Below are 21313 nucleotides of genomic sequence, written 5' to 3' on the forward strand. Positions count from 1 at the left end.
CATGTTAAAATCTTCCCAATTAAGTCTGGTCATCAACTGGGTTTTGGGATCAGCATTTTAAAAGACTTTGAATAATATTCTTTAGTCTGCATCACCTTATCATGTGGGTCCTCATAAAAAAATTTCTCTGCACATTGTGGAAATTCGGGAAAGCTTGATAATACATGAATCAAGCCTTATAACTTAGTTGATAGCATTACATATTGTAGGTAAACATGTATAGGAAGGACTTAACCCTAGTGAAGAAAATTCTTGCAGTTTGGCATGAGAATTTGTCCAGTTTATTCTAAGGTACACCTTTTCTTTAATGGAATGCCCCATTATACACAAATCCTTTTTCCTTTATAACAATAACACAGGAAAGCAAATAAATCAATATTCCTTTGGTTACAAATGTGTGCACTTTCCTTTTTTGGTTCATATAGAACCTTCATTAAAGGCTGTTTGGGCTCAAAAAAATAAATCTATTTACCAATACATAGGCTGACCCACATGTCTACTCAGCTGAAAAAAATGAAGTCTATTATATTTTAAAAATATTGAGAGGTAGAAAACTTTTTTTCTCTTTTTTTCTGGTTGTTTGGGGTGACATCTATGACTATAATTGAGATTTTGTACCAAGCATCTCTGATATGCAGTACACTAAGGATTGGAGCTGCCCCTGTACAGGCATTAACACAAAATAAGCATGGTTACCTTTCACATGTGCTGTGGACCCAGCAAAACATATACTCTTACACCCACAGAGAAGGAGAAAAGCAGGCATGGCAAAGCATGCACTGTCTTAATACTTCTTTCCAGAATTTACATATGTCCCTTCTGCTCATATTTCATTGGCCAAAGCAAGTCATATAACAACAGAGGTCGGTAGAGTGGACAAACACAAAGGGAAGGACTCCAGGCAGAAAGAAGAGCACCAGCAGAGTCTCAGAAGCCAGAGAGAAAATGGTCTGTTGAAGTTAGTGGAATTGGTTGGTTAGGATTTAAGCATTGAGTGGTAGGTACTGACAAAGATGACAGTAATGGCGGTAACCTGAGGACATGTAAAACTCCTGTAAAGCAGTTCAAAGAGTTTGGATCTTACCTTGAAAGCAATAAAAAGTCAGTTAATGGGTTTAAACAGGACAGTGACATGATCCAAATTGTGTTATAGTGTGATAACTCTGACTATTGCATACTTTATTTTTGTACATCTTGAGTTACCAGGTTAATATCCAAGTCGAGATGTCAGGAAACAGTTGTCTACACAGGACTGGAAGGAATCATTAGCATGTAGACTTTAGAAATTTCAAACATGTAGTGTTGGATGAGATGTGACCCTTAGACCTGATTTGTTTGCCTCCAGGTGCATGAATGGAATTTAACTTGAAGGTCTTCTGATAGGGCATGTGCTTTTCAGTTGGACTAATCCCCACCATTATTTTTTTTATACTTTTTATTGACTAACTGGCTCCTAAAGGCATTTGAGTTTGTGACTTCTGATATAGTTAGGACTGCCAGATAAAATATATGACATCCAATTAAATTTGGATTTCAGATAAACAATGAATATTTTTTTATTATGTCTTATATTTTTATTTGCTAGATCTGGTAATACTAGGCACAGTTGATAATTTAAGTGATGGAAATGGATGGCATCAGTAGGGACAGTGTCCAGAGTAAGAAGTGAAGCAGATGCTAGACAGTGCCTGGCATACAGAAAAGAGTTTAGTATTTACCATTACTAAAAGCCAAGGGCACAGACAGACAAACATCAACATTTAGAGAGCATTTAAGAGAAAGGAGACAGAGAACAGAAGAGAAGTAGAAGGAAATCCAAGAGTGCACAGTAAGGAAAACCAAGGCCAAAAATGCTTCAGGAGAGGTCAACAATGTCACATGCTGCAGGGAAATCAAGCAAGATAATAACTGAAATTTTTCCACTGGATCTGTGACAAGGTCATCATTGGTGTCCTTGCAAAAAATATTTTAATAGAGTGGCTGGGGCAAAATCAGTTACCCTCGACTGAGGAGAAGAAGAGAAAGAAGAGACAGAACGTATAACTCTTCAAAGACTCTTGGCTATGTTGGCAGTGAATAAAAGAATTATAGCTAAAATAGATATGGAGTCCAAAAAACATTGCCTTTTTTGTGGCATAAGAAGAAATTGAGTGGTAAGAATTTTGAATGTTGTTAAGAAGACACCACTATAGAAGAATAAATTAAAGATAGTTAAAGATAAGGAAGACAAAGGAATAATCACTGTAGAAATTTTCTTAAGGAAGCAGACCTAGCACTGTTACAGATATTTCTCTTAAGAAAAAGGGCACAATTGTAGCAGAAAGGATGAGAAGCATGGGTGTTCTTTCAGTGAATTTTGGTAGCAAGAATTTCAGAGGATTTCTGTATGAGAGCCTCTACTTTTTTTCCTGGGATAAGCTCTTTGACTGACTGGGTATGCCAGGAGCTGGGGAACGTATAGTGGTAGGAAGAAGTTTCCAATAATCTGAAGAAGGTTTAAATAGCCAGGTAAATCTTAGGAAAGAGCACTCAATTAGGAAATGTCTGAGAGTAGTGAGTAGAGTTGAATACTCTGTTAGACTGAAAACTATGTTCAACTCCAGAGTGTCTGCCAGGGTCCTGACAATCTGCTGAGCTCTGGGCCTCCCTCTTCATGGGGACTCAAGCCTTCTCTAAGGGTCTTATTTTAATATGAAGGGAATCTGGATCCAAATGTTATGGCCCTGTATTAACTATAGAATATGAAGTAACCAAGTGGTGCTGTGAAATAATAGAAATTAGCAGCCCAAGAAGGAAAGAAGGGAATGAAATCAGGGATGGCTGTGACTCTTGAGCCTTTCCTGTCTATGCTCATCTCCTTACATAATTTAGAGATGATACATTTGTGTTCAATTAGTTTTTAAAATATTTTCTAGCTTTGAACTTTTTCTAGAATATTTATTTATTTTAGTCATTGGTAATTTGAAGAGAAAGTTACTGCTTAATAGCATAACCTAAAATTTAACATATTTCATATTTTTATGAAAATTCTCATATTTTTGGATGATACTATAGTCATTTATTCATTTCAACAAATAGTTGTGATTGCCTTCATATGCCAAGTGCTCATATTGGTAGGATAAACAGAATACCTGATCTCAGAAAGTAAAAACTAGTACATAAAATGTGACTTAAAAATCTAATGCAAATGCCAAAAACTAAATAAATACAAAAACTAAATAAATTAGCTAATGGCTAGTTCCCTTATAAATGGATTTACCATAGATTCCTTTAAACAACAAGCTCTCCTGGAACATTTGAAATATAATTTAATTTAAAGACTCTCAGCATTTCAGAAGTTCTTTATAGATCTTGGATATCAGCCCTTTGTCTGTAGTGTCATTTGCAAATATCTTCTCCCATTCTGATGGTTGCCTCTTTGTTTTGTTGACTGTTTCCTTCGCTGTGCAGAAGCTTTTTATCTTGATGAAGTCCCAAAAGTTCATTTTTGCTTTTGTTTCACTAGCCTTTGGAGATGTATCTTGAAAGAAGCTGCTGTGGCCGATGTCAAAGAGGTTACTGCCTATGTTCTCTTCTAGGATTTTGATGGATTCCTGTCTCACATTAGAGGTCTTTCATCCATTTTGAGTTTATCTTTGTGTGTGGTGTTGGAGAATGGTCGGGTTTCATTCTTCTGCATATGGCTATCCAATTTTCCCAGCACCATTTATTGAAGAGACTGTCTTTTTTCCATTGCATATTTTTTCCTGCTTTGTCAAAGATTATTTGACCGTAGAGTTGAGGGTCCATATGTGGGCTCTCTATTCTGTTCCATTGGTCTATATGTCTGTTTCTGTGGCAGTACCATGCTGTCTTGATGATCACTGCTTTGTAATATAACTTGAAATTGGGCAACGTGATGCCCCCAGCTTTGTTTTTCTTTTTCAACATTTCCTCAGTGATTCGGGGCCTTTTCTGATTCCATACAAATTTTAGGATTATTTGTTCCAGCACTTTGAAAACTGTCATTGGAATTTTGATCAGGATGGCATTAAAGGTATAGATTGCTCTGGATAGCATAGACATTCTCCAAAGAAGACATACAAATGGTTAACAGACACATGAAAAAATGTTCATCATCATTAGCCATCAGGGAAATTCAAATCAAAACCACATTGAGATACCAACTTACACCAGTTGGAAGGGGAAAAATTGACAAGGCAAGAAACAACAAATGTTGGAGAGGTTGTGGACAAAGGGGAACCCTCTTACACTGTTGGTGGGAATGCAAGTTGGTACAGCCACTTTGGAAAACAGTGTGGAGGTGCCTCAAAAAATTAAAAATAGAGCTACCCTATGACCCAGCAATTGCATTCCTGGGTATTTACCCCAAAGACAGAGATGTAGTGAAAAGAAGGGCCATATGCACCCCAATGTTCATAGCAACGATGTCTGCAATAGCCAAACTGGGGAAGGAGCCACGATGCCCTTCAACAGGTGAATGGATAAAGAAGATGTGGTCCATATATACAATGGAATATTACCCAGCCATCAGAAAGGATGAATACCCAACTTTTACATCCACATGGATGGGACTGGAGGAGATTATGCTAAGTGAAATAAGTCAAGCAGAGAAAGTCAATTATCATATGGTTTCACTTATTTGTGGAACATAAGGAATGGCATGGAGGACATTAGGAGAAGGAAGGGAAAAATGAAGGGGGGGAATTGGAGGGAGAGATGAACCATGAGAGACTATGGACTCTGAGAAACAAACTGAGGGTTTTAGAGGGGAGGTGGGTGGGGGGATTGGTTAGCCCGGCGATGGGTATTAAGGAGGGCACGTACTGCATGGAGCACTGGGTGTTATACGAAAACAATGAATTGTGGATCACTACATCAAAAACTAATGATGTACTGTATGTGACTAATATAACATAATAAAATTAAATTAAAAAAAAATAAAGACCCTTAGTGTACCTACAAAGACACCTACTACATTGAATGAGATGTGTCTGTACCTGGCAGGTCACCTCTGTGATTCATTCATATATTTTTGTGCACTCATTATAATCTACTTCCATTGCCCTCCCTTCAAGAGCCTTGGTGAATAAAAGGGAAAACTGCATGGGTACTTAAGTGGAGAACATCTCAACGTTGGTGAACTTGCTCTCCTGTTCAATTTTCCCTTGTTCTTCTCCAATTTATTCTACCAAAAGCTGCCTTGGGAAAAAAATAAGCTGCCTTAGGGACATGTTTTATCTGGCGCTTATACTGTACCCTGGGAATGATATTAGCCAATGAAGAATTATGGGCAAGATCATAAATGCCACGAGTGAGAAACTATATCTCTCTTGCTCAACATTTTGTCTTATTTATATTTTACAAACAGTGCTTATTATTTTGTAGACACTGTTCAGAAATATTTACAAATACGACTTCATTCTACCCCCACAGCAACCCTATGAAGTAGGTGCAACCACAATTTTACAATAGAGGAAATTGAAGATGAGGCCACAGAGCTAACGAACGAAAATGTTTAGATTTGAACTTAAGCTGGCTCCCAATCTTGTGCCTGTAACAATGCTTAGCTGTTGCCTCACACCATGATGTCATCATTGAATTTTCAGCACCAACGGTATATGTATTTTGTAGATGCTCAGTAAATATATAACCAAATGATAGAAGAAAGGTAACAGGTTACACTTCCATAGTCCTTCCACTAAACCACCAGTTCTCGAAGAGCAACATTTCACCCATCTTAGCCCTGTTCCCTATCCCCCAAAATAAAGGATCAGAACCTACCTAGTGTTTCCTATCATTGAACAAATAATTATTAAGTTTTGTAAAGAAACAGAAATCAACTTTAGTAAATGTTAAAGGTCTTATTGGCTTTATTCAACAATTCATCAGGCAACATCCATCTAGCAGATAGGAAGGAGGTCCAAGGAGCTGTACAAAATTAAAGAATTGTATAGGCACAAGGGAAAGGGAACAAGGAAGTGAATCAGGCAAAAATTAGATTGATTATGGCAAGGTCACTTTCCATTGCTGAGAGAGGCCAAAACTAATTGTTTCAGTTTGGTGACATGGGGCTTAGCATAAGGGACTCTTACTTTGGGCCCGTTGTCTTGTTTAACAGCGCCTATCCTGAGAAATGCACTGGTGATATACAGGTGACACTTGAACATGGGGGTTGGGGCACTGACCCCTGTGCAGTCAAAAATCTGCACGCAACTTTTGATTCCCCAAAAATGTAACTACTAATATCCTACTGTTGATAGGAAGCCTTACCAATAATATAAACAGTCCATTAATACAGATTCTGTGTGTTATATGTATTATATACTGTATTCTTACAACAAAATAAACTAGACAAAAGAAAATGTTATTAAGAAAATCATAAGGAAGAGAAAATACATTGTACTATAGAAAATCCACATACAAGCAGACCTATGCAGTTCAAACTGGTGTTGTCCAAGGGTCAACTTGTGTTTATTAATTGACCTGACAAATAGTAAGGGTGAAATCTCATTGAGGTGAGTGGGATAGGGTTCTGGCCTAGGTGTGTCAGCTGCTGAGACCAGCCATCATTTTTACCTCAGGGAGCATAATAGCCTATCACCAAGCAACTACTAGAATATTCTGAGATTGGGTTAAACTAAAAGCAGCCAACCTAACAATGCCTCAGCTACACATTTGCACCTTTTCAATGATTACTGTGAACTACTAAAAGCTTGGAACATCATCTGAATATTATGACTGCTTCTCATGAATGAAGAGGCATTTTCATCTAGAGATCAAGTACCTGGAAACTGCTACAAAACAATCTGAATTGGAAGGTACTGGGGAAATAGAGAAACACAAAGAAAGGAGGACAAAGGTAGCAGTAGTAATTGCCTTCTCTGCAAAGAGAGACAAATCAAAAAATCTTCTGTTTTAAGAATTTTTATGGAGGGGAGTATTTCCATGACAACTGAGTACTTAGTTATTCTAATTGCAAGAGAAACAAAGCATCTAAAAAGTCGGGAAATATGGTCCAGGCACACAGAATAAATCCCAACTAAACAAGAAACATTGATGTTTCATTAAAAGCAGTGAAAATTCACCACCAGATTTTTTATTTTAATGAGAAACAAAAAATAGACAATATTTCTTGAAATTCTCCAGAGTGATTCAGACAAAATATAAGGTCTTAAAATTGGCTTTCGGTACATGTAACCCTGCACATTGATAAACCTTTGAAATTTGACCTTAATTAATGAAGATCAAATTGATTAAGGAAAGTAGAATATATTACCAAGCTGAACCTTATATGACAAAGCCATGAAGTTTAATTTAAATTGATGTTAATGGTCTGATTTATCAGAATAGTTGTCTTCCTCTTAGACGCACAAATGATACTGCAAACAAAATTTGATTTCAATTTATTCTAAGATTTGTTTGAGAAATATACTGGCTAATGTAATGGAAAGTGCAGCAAGCTGACCTAAATCAATAAAGCTGGTCTAAATTTACAAGATACACTAGAGAAAAAAATGAGTCTTTTTAGTGCAAGATCACTCTAATCCAAATGGACCATTATCCCTTTGAGGAATTCTATTGTGTTTCAGATCATTGCCTCAAAAGGCAATGGACTTCCTTTCTCATTCTCTTTAAATATATTTCTCCTGACCCTTTCAGGAATTCTCCACTGGGAGTTAAGAGGTGTGTGCTGTTGGCAATCAATGCATACAATTGAAGTGGTAATGAATGCATGGTCTTTAGAGTTGGAAGAAGGGTTCGATCCCTGCTTTAGTCACTTCCTAGCTATTGATAAAGGGGAAATCATTTGATCTCTCTGAGCTTCAGTTTTCTCATTTGTTTAAAAGGAATAAAAATATATATTAATCTAAAATGTTCACTTGACAAGTTTTATTGTGTACCAGGCAGGAGATTAGGCAGTGGAGATAAAAATAAGTCATTATCACTGTTTTTGAAAAATATCTAGTAAAGAAGATATTTTTAAATAATATATATTCAGAATACTACATGATCAACTATATTATCAAGATATAAACAGGGCGTCTGGGTGGCTCAGTTGGTTAAGCGACTGCCTTCGGCTCAGGTCATGATCCTGGAGTCCCGAGATCGAGTCCCACATCAGGCTCCCTGCTCAGCGGGGAGTCTGCTTCTCCCTCTGACCCTCTTCCCTCTCATGCTCCCTATCTCTCATTCTCTCTCTCTCAAATAAATAAATAAAATCTTTTAAAAAAAGATATAAACAGAACACTCATTGAGCTTAAAGGATGAGGAGATACCTTTTCTTGAGGAAGATGAAAACAGTTACTCAGAGGCAATGATATCTGAGCTATCTTACAAAAAGAATAGGCTGGATGGAGGGAAATGGAGGGAGACAGGGAAGGAAGAAGACTGGATAAAAGAATAATGTATGTCAGGTCTCCAGACTTGAAGGAGAATGACTTAAAGTTCAGCAGGGTTAGAGTATGGTAGGGATTGGGGTGGAAAAAAGGACAGAGAAGTTTGGGCCAGATTATGAGGCACTTGACAGCCATGTTGAGAAACTGGGAATTTTTCCACAGAAAAATGAGAAGATGATATAAGTTAGGGCAACTAGGAGTAACACAACTGTACTTTTGTCCCTTAAAGGAAACAAAGGTTCTTGTCACCCAACTTAAATGAGGACGGATTCAACTAGTCCTAGAGTATGAGTTTACTCAAATCCTTCATGATTAATTCAGAAGGTGGTTGAAAGTAAGATGACCAAGGTACCTTGGTTAAGCATCTGCTTTTGGTTCAGATCATGATCCTGGGATCCTGGGATCAAGCCCCAACTTGGGCTCCCTGCTCAGCACAGAGTCTGCTTCTCCCTCTCCCTCTCCCTCCCCCCCCCACCCAATTCATGCTCTTTCTCACTCTCTCAAATAAATAAATAAAATCTTAAAAAAAAAAAGGAAGAAAGTAAGATGACCAATTTATACTCCAGGACCTTCTCAGCTTTACAATGAAAACTTCCACCTCCTCCTGGGAAATTTCTCAGTCTTCATCAAACTGTGATTTAATAATTTAACAATGACAAATCCATCTTGGGACCCATTCAAAAGTAATTTTATACCAAAACACCAAAAGAACTTCAATTCAAGATGGTTTCCCCATAAAGATGGTCCAGCTGCATGAACAACCAAAACAGCATTTCAAACGGACCCCGATGTGTTCACAATGTTCAAGGAACATGGGAAGTATAGAATATGAAGTCCATTTGTTTGGGGGCACTTATGTAATATCTTTCCTCCAAGGAAAGAGTAAGAATACTTTCATACCATCAGCAAAGTGTTGCTGCCAAGTTTGGTTTTTAATTTACCTCCTTGATTAAATAAATAAATAAACACAGTAATGACCTAAAAACTAATATTTAAATTTCTAAAGCACTTATTTTTTTACTGTTTCCCAGGGAATTTGTTTTATTTTAGAGGCATGCAGCTGTCTGTAGGTTAAACTGAGAGGCAGAAGAATATGACAGAAGTTTGTTTGTTTTTTTCCTAAAACTTTGTTGGTGTATTTTGTTTTATTAAGGGTAGTATTTCCCCTTAAAATTTTAGTGACTTAAGTGTTATATTAAATCATAATGAGAGTATGTATGTGTGTGTAAAAGTTTTAAATTATTCACATAAAAAGTCTATATTAAGGAATTAGATAATTATATTTTAAAAGCACAAACAGAAAGAACTGTTAAATATTATTATATCACAAAGGTAATAAGCAGTAAAAAGTATAATATACTGCCATAATATTATTATAGTTGGTGTTAAAATTTTGCCAAGAATTAACAGTACTAAGCAAATTGGAAAATAATAAAAAACTTTATATAATATGTAGTGAACTATTATGTCTAGAAAATATTAAATATGTGAATTTAGTACTTACAAAATACATCCTAACTGGCCACTAAAAATAATCCTAACCCCGGGTCATATAGACAGGGAATTCTTGTAAAACAGATTTTTCTGGGGCACGAACAAATTAGGATAGTGATATCGTGTAGCAGTTCTAACTCTAGTTTTTTTCAAAGTAATTTATACACCAGATGAGGGGCTCAAACTCACAACCCCAAGATCAAGAGTTGTGTGCTCTACCAACTGAGTCAGGTAGGTGCTCCTGACTTTAGTTTTAAAGTATCCTTTGTCTCATGGTATGATGGTAAGATCAGAAAATCTGAGGAACATGGAATATCATAATATCTTTTTCTTTCCCCGAAGAATATCTACTAATATCTTGAAAGTCACTTGTGTTGCATTGTTCAAGGAGGTCATCAAGAGGACATAACTACTGGTTGATCTGTCAGCTGGACCTGGGCAATCAGAGGCTCCTCACGCTCTCCTCTGTCTTTGGAACATGTGTTCTGCTTACTGTTCCCACACTAGGAGCTGTTTCAAAAATGTAGCCTTGAGAGAATTAGGTGTTATTGAGACCATCTGGGCAGTCCATGTGACTGAACCTAGTTAAGGCCTTTGTATAGACTTTTAAGATTCTGGCAGGTGAGTGTGGAGATCTATTTATCTTGTGGCTGCCCAAGACAAGCCTCATATGTGAGTCCCTTTACTAAACTTGCCGCCTACCAACCTAGAGTGGTCTGCCTCTTTCTTCAGTCTCTCCTTGCCCCTCGTGTACCTGGGCCAATTTGCAAACCAAGCATAGAATGCAATTTGCCAAGTGCTGGTTAAATTGTGACAAAAATCCCCATAAAATGTATCTTAAAAATGAAATTTAGAACACAAGGCCAATTTGGCAGATGCCTTTGCCCCACTAAATCAGTATATCACCTAATCGATTTTAATACCTGCTTATATGTTTGAATGATGCATAAATTAATATTTCATTTATGTGGAAAAGGACTTATATGTGAATATTCACACGATGTTTCAATTTGGATTCATCATGAGTACCTGCCCTAGCACCCATGGAAGATGTTAGAAAATCCAAGGATGTGTTCAGGTAATGAAGCTGACCTGTGCATGACTTTTGGCAAAGGCCACTCTGTCCAAATCTGTACCTTCATAAACCAGGAGCCCTACACCTTCTTCTCGTAGGTTCTGAATGAATTCAAGCCTTTGATGGGACTGAGGGCCAATTCAGCCTCTATTTTCCAGTGAAATAAATGCTGTAAAATAATTTGGAATATTTAGCTTGAAGAAGGCAGGGACATATTACAACGTTCAAGTTGTTAAAGCAGTGTCAAATGGAAGAAAGGCTAGACAGATTCTATTTTTCCAGAATCAGATAAAGGGCAGGAGATCAATTGAGGGGTGGCAACGTTCACTCAGCATAGGTGAGAATCCCAGCGATGAGAAAAATAAGAAGGTGTTCTTGATGTTGAAGTCATCTCCTTATCACCAAAGTTCTCATGAAGAGGGCAAATAGCAAGGTCTGAAATCTCCATGTCCCCATCCATCACCCAATTAAAACAAATTGACATATTTTGATCCCTTCAAGGAGTACTGAAGTGACACACCACATAGGTTTATGTGCTTAGTTGTCATGTGTCGCTGATATCAATTACAGGAGGAAAAAGAATCACTACCAACAAAGCCTGATACTGCGTAATCTGAAGACTTATGCCCCACTACCATTTTGCCAGTAATAATTTTCAAGCCACCTTTTCTAACAAGTAGATTACCAATCCAAATGAATTGCCTTTGGATCACTATGATTTGCGTACCTGGATCTATTAATTTTTGTGGATTTTATGTTAACACTCTGTCCAAAAATCATTATTTCGATATGCTGTTTCTCAGCAACTACTCTATCATTCCCCAGATGAGGTGTTGTTACATTTCTCGATGAAGAGCAGTGGTCCCTGTTTTATATTTAAGCATAATTTTGTCTTTGACAACTACCTGGGCCAAATAGGGTCACATTATGTGGAAGGACACCTGCAGGCTGCCAGTGAGCTATTTGCCTGCCTAAGGAGTCCCTAATAGTTTTGGATAGATTCTGTGGAATGTGATCCCTGAGTACCTTACACTGTCAATTAAAGCTGAATCAAAACAGGGCTCAGATCAAATTTCTACTCGGTGACAGGGAAAAGCATGTTTCCCATGTCTGGGGTGAACAAGAATGGTGAGAATGAAGAAAACTTGCTCTCTTGCCCCACATGTGGATTATGGCACACCTATAATAATAATAAGAAGAAAAATATAGCTAATATTGACTGTGTAGTTACTATGTGGCATATACTATGCCAAGCACTTTTTTCCATTCAGATGTTCATTCAACAGTATTTCCTGATTGCCTTCCTTTGCCTGACAGTGTTCTCAGCACTGTAAAGTCAGTGGTGAATAGGACACAAATAATTCTTGCCGTCATGGAGCAGATGGACTCTGGGGGAAACAGAAAATAGATTAGAAACCAAAGAAATAACGTAAGCCTGGGAAAAGTGCTTTGAGTAAGGTCAAGTGGATGCTATGTGATAGAAAAAACGAAGAGGAAAATGGATGGTCAGGAGAAGCCATCAAGGTGGTGACATGTAGGATGAAGAGTCAGGTGTGTCAAGAACCTTTCAGACATGGGAGAGAGCAGACACCAAGGTCCTGAGCACCAAAGAAGACCTTGAAGCTCTGCATGCATCATTTTGCCATTTACTCCCCAAGCCATCTTACAACGTGGGCATCATTCGCCCCATTGAATGGATGACAAAACCGATGTAACTTGCCCAAGTTCATACAGCTAAGAAGTAGTACAGTCGGTATTTCAACTCCTGTCTATAATGATTCCGTTTTAATGGAAGCATATTACCCACATTTCCCTAATACTTTTTCTTTTTGCACTTGACAATATATCCTAAAGATCTTTACAAATGCAAGTAGTTAAACTTCACCTTTTTCTCCCCTAATGTCTTTATGAACGGATACACCCATTTATTAGTTTCCAAAGGTTGCTGTAAAACTATGTCTCACACTGAGTGGCCCAAATAACAGAAATGTTTTGTCTCGTGGCTCTGGAGGGCAGAAGTCTGAAAGCAGAGGATTGGCAGTGCTAATTGCTTCTGGGGGCTCTGAGGGAAGGACCTGTTGCAGGCCTCTCTCATAGCTTCTGTTAACTTCAGGCAGTCCATGACTTGTAGATGGCTGTCTTTTCCCTGTGTCTTCTCAGATTGTCTTTTCTGCTTTTTAAAAAAAAAAAAAAAAAATTTATTTATTTATTTATTTATTTATTTATTTATTTGAGAGAGAGAGAGAGAGAGTGTGGGCACATGAGCGAGGGGAGGGGCAGAGAGGGAGGGATTGGGAGAGAGAGAATCTCTCAAGCAGACTCCATGCTGAGCATGGAGCCCAATGTGGGGCTCAATCTCATGACCCTGAGATCAGGACCTGAGTAGAAACCAAGAGTTAGACCCTCAACTGACCGAGACACACAGGCTCCCTCAAATTTTCTGCTCTTTATAATACCAGTCATAGTGGATTAGAGCCCACCCTAATGATGTCACTTTAACTTGATTTCCTCTTACTTTTACTTGATAGGTAAAGACCCTATCCCTAAATAAGTTCACATTCCGAGGTACAGGGAATTAGGACTCCAACATATCATTTTTGGAGGACACAATCCAGTCCAGTCCAGAACAACCCATATATATTATTTTACATTAGTGGGGCTATTTCACCTGCTGGGGTGCTTTTGTTTATTTGTATCTAATGTTCTCTTATTTATTGTTTTATTTCCTCTTCCAACTACATTCTGTATCACGACCAACACACCATCATGCTAGGCTAACTCATGTTAGCCCCTGGTTTATAATTTTCTTACTTATCTACACACATACATGGATACATACACACAAATATGTGTATAAGGAGATGTTTCTGTGCTTTATAAAATATGAATTACATTATAAACACTAAGTTTCATCTTACCTTTCTAAAAATACCAGCCATAGAGGCTTATTCAAGTCCATTTGTATAACTTAATTATTTCTTTAACGGCAGTAAAATGTTCTATAATGTATATGGACCATAATTCATTCTACCATTTTCATTGTTTAGGCTTTTTCAAGGACTCTGCAGTATTATTTCTCTCAGTCTGAGCTTTGTATGGTTTATAGCTCCCAAAGGGATAAGCAGCTTGGATGTGTAACTGGGTGACAGCCTGTATAACCTATCATCAGGAATTGGCCATCCCTGTCCTCAATCAAGCTCAACACAACATTATACCTTTAAATGTAGCCATTCACTCTATAGTCAACTAATCGTCCACAAAGCAGGAAAGAATATCCACTGGAAAAAAGACAGTCTGTCAAACCGGACAGCAACATACAGAAGAATGAAACTGGCCCACTTTCTTACACCATACACAAAAATAAATTCAAAATGGATGAATGATCTAAATGTGAGACAGGAAACCAACAAAATCCTAGAGGAGAACCCAGACAGCAACCTCTTTGACATAGGCTGCAGCAACTTCTTACTAGACACATCTCCGGAGGTAAGGGAAACAAAAGCAAAAATGAATGATCGGAACTTTATCAAGATAAATGTAGCCATTCAATGAGGGCTTTGGGAATCAGTCTTTCTCCTCATCTAACTGGTTCATGAAATCTTTCAGAATAGAGATGTAAAGACTATCTTCGTGATCCTCAGTCTCCTCATCTTTAAATACAGGTAATACTGCCTCCTAGGTTTGTTAGAAGAACTGATTTCAGGAAACTTTTTCCACAGTCAGCATGATGAATCAATAGTAAGCATTCAATAACTATGATCCCTTTTATCATTATGCATACTTTCCCTTTCTTATTTTGACCAGCTTTATAATCCCATCAACTGACTTTTTATAATTATTTAGTGGTATTGTGTAAGAGCACATCGTAATACTTTCCTCATCCCAGTGGTGCCAATAGAATGTCTTTGCTGCTGAATTTCATCACTGAGAAGTTTGCTGTGAAAAAAGGCAGAAAAGTTGAGAAAGATGGCTGAGTAGGCAACAACTGAAGGTTCTCCAGTACCAACTGCCATTAACCTGGGGACAAAAACTGTGGTTGCAAAACACTGGAAAAGGAATCAAAGTATTTAATGATGCCCCAAATCAAAAATTTTTAGATCATTATATTGCTTTTTGTGTTATATTATTATGAAAATACCTCGACTCAGAAGCATCAAAGAATAAAGCAAGGACCTCTAGAGTTAAAAAATAAATAAATAAAGGTATTTGCCAAGTAAGAGAAGATTATTGAAGAAATTCGCTGTGCAGTCTGTCAAGAGGGAAAAAACTAGGGTTTTAAGAATTAGAAAGGGGATTTCACTGTGGTTATGCTTCACTTGATCTTAGCCAAAAGGCCGAGAAGCGATTTATTGTGGTTATGCTTATCAGGCATCGAAAACACTTGCATGGCACAGAATAAGTCTAGAAGTCTATCATGTTTGACTAAATAATTTCCACTCTTCATTGGTTACAAAAGGATCTGTTTGGTCTAGTAAGTGTCTGGTATAGGGGACCATTTAAAATGCATGGTAGTTTATTAGTTCAGGTGATTAGGGTCATGGTGATAAAATACAATATCCCATTTTGATATCATCTTAGCAAGTGTTCCTGTACCTTGAAGATACTCATTTTTCAAACAAAGAGTCCAATTTCTAAATATTCATTGTGTCTATTAATATGCCATCCCTACTTTTAGATCAATGATAAAAATGCTAACCCATTTAGAATAAGGTTTGAAAAATTACCTATGGATTCAAGCCTATATCTGGGATTTTTAAAATCTCTAAATTATTTTGAGTAGAATGGGTAGCTATTGATTTATATTTTAATATTCTAAACCATGACAGGTATTGGGAAATGCAATGCAAAACATTACTTTCAGTGTTTCTGACACTCTTGAAAAGATATGCCATATAGTAACTCAAAAAGAAGTCAAAGTTATAAAGCTATGTAATTAGTATCTCTGACAGGCAGTAGATTAGGGTAACTTCCTGTGACACGCTTAGTCAAAAGGAAACGGGTATAAAATGTGGATGTCGGAGAGTAGGAAAATGAGTGCAAGAGGGAAAAAAACTCAAGTTTTACAAGCTAAAAGGCTTGCAAAACCCTGCACAGCAATACATCTGTGAGAAATAATTTCTGTGAGATGAAACGGTGAAATATTCATAGCAGAAGCAACTTCTGTATATTTAAAAATATTATCGGCAACAATAACTCCCTTAAACCCACATTACTGTATTTTTCATTCAATTATGTATCTTACCGGTCTTTGTGTCTCACTAATCAAGTATAGCCTTTCATGGGGCATAATCTTTCCTTAGCCAACTTAGGGTGCTCAATGCCAAATGAGAACCTAACTGAAGTTGTCATTTCATGCAGGCCTTAGGATAGTAATGCTATTTTGGTCTTCAGAAAAATCAGCTAAAGATAGTCTCAAATTTTAGAGACAACATCATGAGCTTATGTTTTCCCAGTCTTCATTTAGAAATAGAACATTCTAATATTTCATTCTCCTTTGCGTTATTATATATGCCAAGATCTATGAATATAAAATGAACAGCATATCCAAAATAACAATGACCAAATACAAATACACTTGGTTTGTCTTTCAATTTTTGCTATTTCCTAGAGAACACAGTCAACGGAAGCATCCCTGTTCCTTGTAAAGCTTCTTCTCAGTGAATGAGAGTGGTGGGTGCCAATTCAGCTCAAGGGGCCTCCTGTGATAGGGAAAGCTACAGCAAGAGAGGAATTCTATTAACAACTCCTTAAGATTTCATTCACAAAGAGAAATTACTTTTTTGGCTGTTATTCCCATATTTAAGCGTATTTTACCACTGAGCAGGAGAGGGGATAGATTTTTTTTTTTTTTTTTTTTAATGAGGCATCTATAGAGACTGAAGAATTGGCTATGAGTTTGTTTCTGTCAGGCTATTTCTGAGAACATCTCTAGGTCTCTGCTGAGGCATGGATAGAGTCTTTCCCCTCTCCAACATGTATTAGGTTAAAGGGATTCTTCAACAACATTTCAAAAGCACAGTCTCTGAGGCAAGAGGCTATTACTCTGATTTTTTTTAGAAATTAAGGAATTTTGCAAAGGAGTTAATGGTGGTAGGGAAGAAGAAGATACACACAATGTCTTAAACTAAAGTGTCAATATCTAGACAATATCAGCAAGGGAATTCCCTCAATCAGCTGGAGGAGGATCACAGAAAATGGGCAAAGGAAACAGACACACAGTGTACAGAAGAAGAAACCCAACATGCTCATAAGAATTTCTAAAGGCATTCAAAATTATTGGCGATCAGAAAAAGGTAAAAAAGATATCAATGAGGTATCACATTAAACCTTTAAGTTGGCAATCGTTAGAAAGTTAGATATTGCCCAGCACTCGTAGGGATATGGAGACCCTCACCTTATGCACTGCTGACGAGAGTGATGACAACTGGTGCAGGAATTCTGGAAAGAAATCCAGCACTATCTGACTATATTCACATGTAGAATATATAAATATAATAGTAATTTACAGATGTATATAAATATGTTTATATATTTATGTATTTGCATATTAAATTTTTATATATCACAGTATACCAGTCCAGGATGCATATCCCAGGAATATTCTGACACTCCAAAAGGATTGGTTCAAAGCATTGCTTGGGTTGGTAAAGGTTTGGAGGTAACGGTGAGTGTCCATCATGGGGAGAGAGGACAGGCAAAAACGGTGTTGCACATCGCAGAAAATTATTCAGTAATTAGAAGGTACACATTTTTTATAACGTTGGCAATATAGTTTATCTTAAAAACTTAGTGTCTATTGGAAAAAAGTAAGATACAGTATGAAACCTACAATATAGCATTTATATGAATTTAATAGACATGCACATAACACTTGACAAAAATATATGTATATTAAAGGATATCCTTTAAACTCATTAAAATAGCTGTTTAAGGGAGAATGGGATTTTTTAAAATACAAACTTTATAGTGAAATGAGATGTATGAATAACCAAAAGATAGATGTCAGGCCCAGAAGACTATATATAACACTCTGAAATCTTTTACACTCCTCCCTAAAATCTACCTCTTTTCCCTATTTCTCCAACCACAGTAGTTTTATAAAAAAAAAAAAAAAGTCCTTGTGGATTGGGGGTGGGGTGGGGGTGAGCAGGGAATGTGTGTCTGCAGAGCAGATGTACATGGAGATAGATTAGGGAGAAAACCAAGGAGCCTGGTGCCTGGCTCCAGGGACTCACAGCTAAGCAGCCATGCCACGTCCAGAGATTTCACCTCATGGCTGAAGAGACCCCGGTGGTCCCGGCTCAGCCAGTCCTGGGTTATGACCACAAGCTTGGGAGCAGAAGGGGCCACAGAGGGATCCGGACTGGTCACAGGAGGATCCTGACGGGTCAGTGATTTTAAATCATCATAAAAATCCAGGTCCCTTCCTAGAACAATCCCAACAGTTATAAAGACATTTGGATTGGTTGGTTATTTTCCTTTAAATAATATTTATCATAATTATCACTAGTCATATTAGATAGTGCATATTCTCTACTTGTGATTTGAGTAATCAACAAAGCAGGATTTTTTTTTAAAAAATTAGGACTTCCGGTAAACTTCTGTTTCTCACTTATTTACGTGCTTCATATTCCTTAATTTAGACCTTTTCCCCCCTTTCAAGTCTAGTTCTAGTCTCACAACACGGTCACCATCTCTGCTGAAATGGATCCCCTCAGATCAATCATTTTTGGGATGCGTATGTGAGTGTGTGATTGTATGAGAAAGTAGTTTCACACATACACACACATTCACTACATATCCCTGTACCCGTCAAATAATACTATCTATGCTGAATCTTTATCATCGTTTAAATAGGGCTAATAGATTGGCACCCTGGAAATACAATCCAGCAGCGAACTATTTTTCTCCTCCAACCCCAACTGTTTGGGAGGAAACATGTTTATGCATGAGTGAGAAACGGTGTATGCGATATTCATGCGTGCATGTGTGTGTGTGCATATACCTGTGTGCACAGAGTGGATGTGGATGGAGACACGTGTGTATGTGGAAACCAAGTAACATCAGAGTTTTTGAAATGTATTTGCAGGGGAACCTGGGTGGCTCAGTCCGTTAAGTGTCTGCCATCGGCTCAGGTCATGATCCTAGGGTCGTGGGATCAAGTCCCGCATCAGGCTCCCTGTTCAGCAAGGAGTCTGCTTCTCCCTCTCCCTCTGCCCCTCTCCCTACCCCCTCATGCTCGCTCACTCTCTCTCTCTCTCTCACTCTTTCTCTCAAGTAAATAAATAAAATCTTTTTTAAATAAATGTATTTGCATAGTTTCAGGGAAGCATACACTCTGCTCTTGAAACAGCTCCTGTCCCTCCCTTTAGCTCATTTATAAAGCATCAGCCTGTGACACCCAGCCTGGACCCAAAAGGTGTTAGTTAGACCTCATACCCCAGCTCCACTGTCCTGCTCTGCACTGGTCTCTCAGACACTTTGAGCACATGTAAAAATCTGAGGGGAGACCACTGAGCAGGCAGAAGCATTGGACAAACTGACAGCCATCCGTCTATGTTCCCATCAGACTAAAGAGAAAGACACAAGCTTCTTGAGGGAGCTCCAATTCTGCACATTACAAGTTGCAGAAACAAGCATATGGGACATGGCTTTCATCATATTTTGCTTGGAGAGCACGGCAAAAAAAACAGAAGAGCGAAAGGACAGAACCTAAGATCCTTTTTTTTTTTTTCGCTTCACTTTGAGCCATTTACAAAATGACACATCACAAGAAGATAGGAGCCAATTTTCAAATTTGGATCCCTCGCCAGCTCTCCATACACAGTCCGTAGAAAGCCTTCTTGCCAACTTTAAGGGATTTATTCTGCGGATGAAACCTTTCCAAATGGACAGATGTATGAACGCTGTTTCATGGGCCAATACTAAAATCAAAGCTCTGCCTTCAGAGTCAAAAGCAACGAAATTGTGTTGCAAATGCTGATTAGGGTGGGAGGCAGCGCGCGCGGCCATGGAGGGTTAGTGCAAATAGCACCATTGGATGGGTTTCTCTGCAAATGCAGAGCCCAGCTTTGTCAGCAGAGACCCTGCGGGTCTGCGCAATGGCAGGTTGTACACTCTCTTACTTCTGTTTAGGGATAAGTTTACACCTCTGCAGTGTAGATAAGGTGTTAGGCAAATTCACGTGAGAAGAATCACATCCGGTATTATCGTATCCCTACTAGTGTCCAGTTTGCAATTCGCCATCCAGAGGAATAGGAGAAAGGAGGAAAGGATTCATGATAAAATAACCAAATTCTAAGAATTATAATTAGAAGAGAGCTTTCAAAGTTATATATTTAAGTAGATAAATGCTAATATGTGAACACATCGTTGTCTTTAAAACGACCCATTTGTTAAACTCTATATGTCTACTCATTCGATTAACCTCTATTAAGTGTCTATTGTGTGGCAGTCATTGTATTAAGTCTCACATGTGAGTGTGTGTGTGTGTGTGTGTGTGTGTGAGAGAGAGAGAGAGAGGTCACATTTAATGTTACACCAATCTATAAGGGGTTTTTGACACGCCTTATGGGAAAACATTAAATTTGGGAATATGTTGCTCCATCTCATTATTCTTTAAACCATCAGTCAGAGTTTATCCAGAAGTAACTACACCTAGGTATATAGGCATATACCCATAGAAAAGAATCATATGTCCCCACATAACGTGCAGGTGTTGCATAGCAACATTGCAAATAATAGGCCCAATTGATAACATTAGAATGGATAAATAAATTATAATTTATTTAAAAACGAAATACACTACAACAATGAAAATGAGCAGACTCCAGGTACATGCAATACTATGGATGAACTTTATAGAAACAACAACTGAGTGAAAGGATATGTGCTATGTGACTCCAGTTACACAAAGTTCAAATACAAGCTAAATTCATCAGAGGAGGTAGAAGCCAGAATAGTGGTTACTGGGGATGTGCCTGGCGCCTGGATGGGACCCCAGGTGGAATGTGGGGTGCTGCTAATTTTATGCTTCTTGATCTGGGTGGAGGTTATATGGACACCTCCTTTGTGAAAATCTGAGCTGTACCTTCTCTTTTCTTTTTTTTTTTTTTTAAGATTTTATTTATTTGACACAGAGAGACACAGTGAGAGAGGGAACACAAGCAGGGGGAGTAGAAGAGGGAGAAGCAGTCTTCCCGCTGAGCAGAGAACCCGATGTGGGGCTTGATCCCAGGACCCCGGGATCATGACCTGAGCCGAAGGCAGATGCTTAACAACTGAGCCACCGAGGCGCCCTGAGCTGTACCTTTCCTCTGTGCATTTTATACTTCAACTAACTGTG

The sequence above is a fragment of the Zalophus californianus genome, chromosome 2 (assembly GCF_009762305.2).
Source record: "Zalophus californianus isolate mZalCal1 chromosome 2, mZalCal1.pri.v2, whole genome shotgun sequence".
NCBI lineage: Eukaryota > Metazoa > Chordata > Mammalia > Carnivora > Otariidae > Zalophus > Zalophus californianus.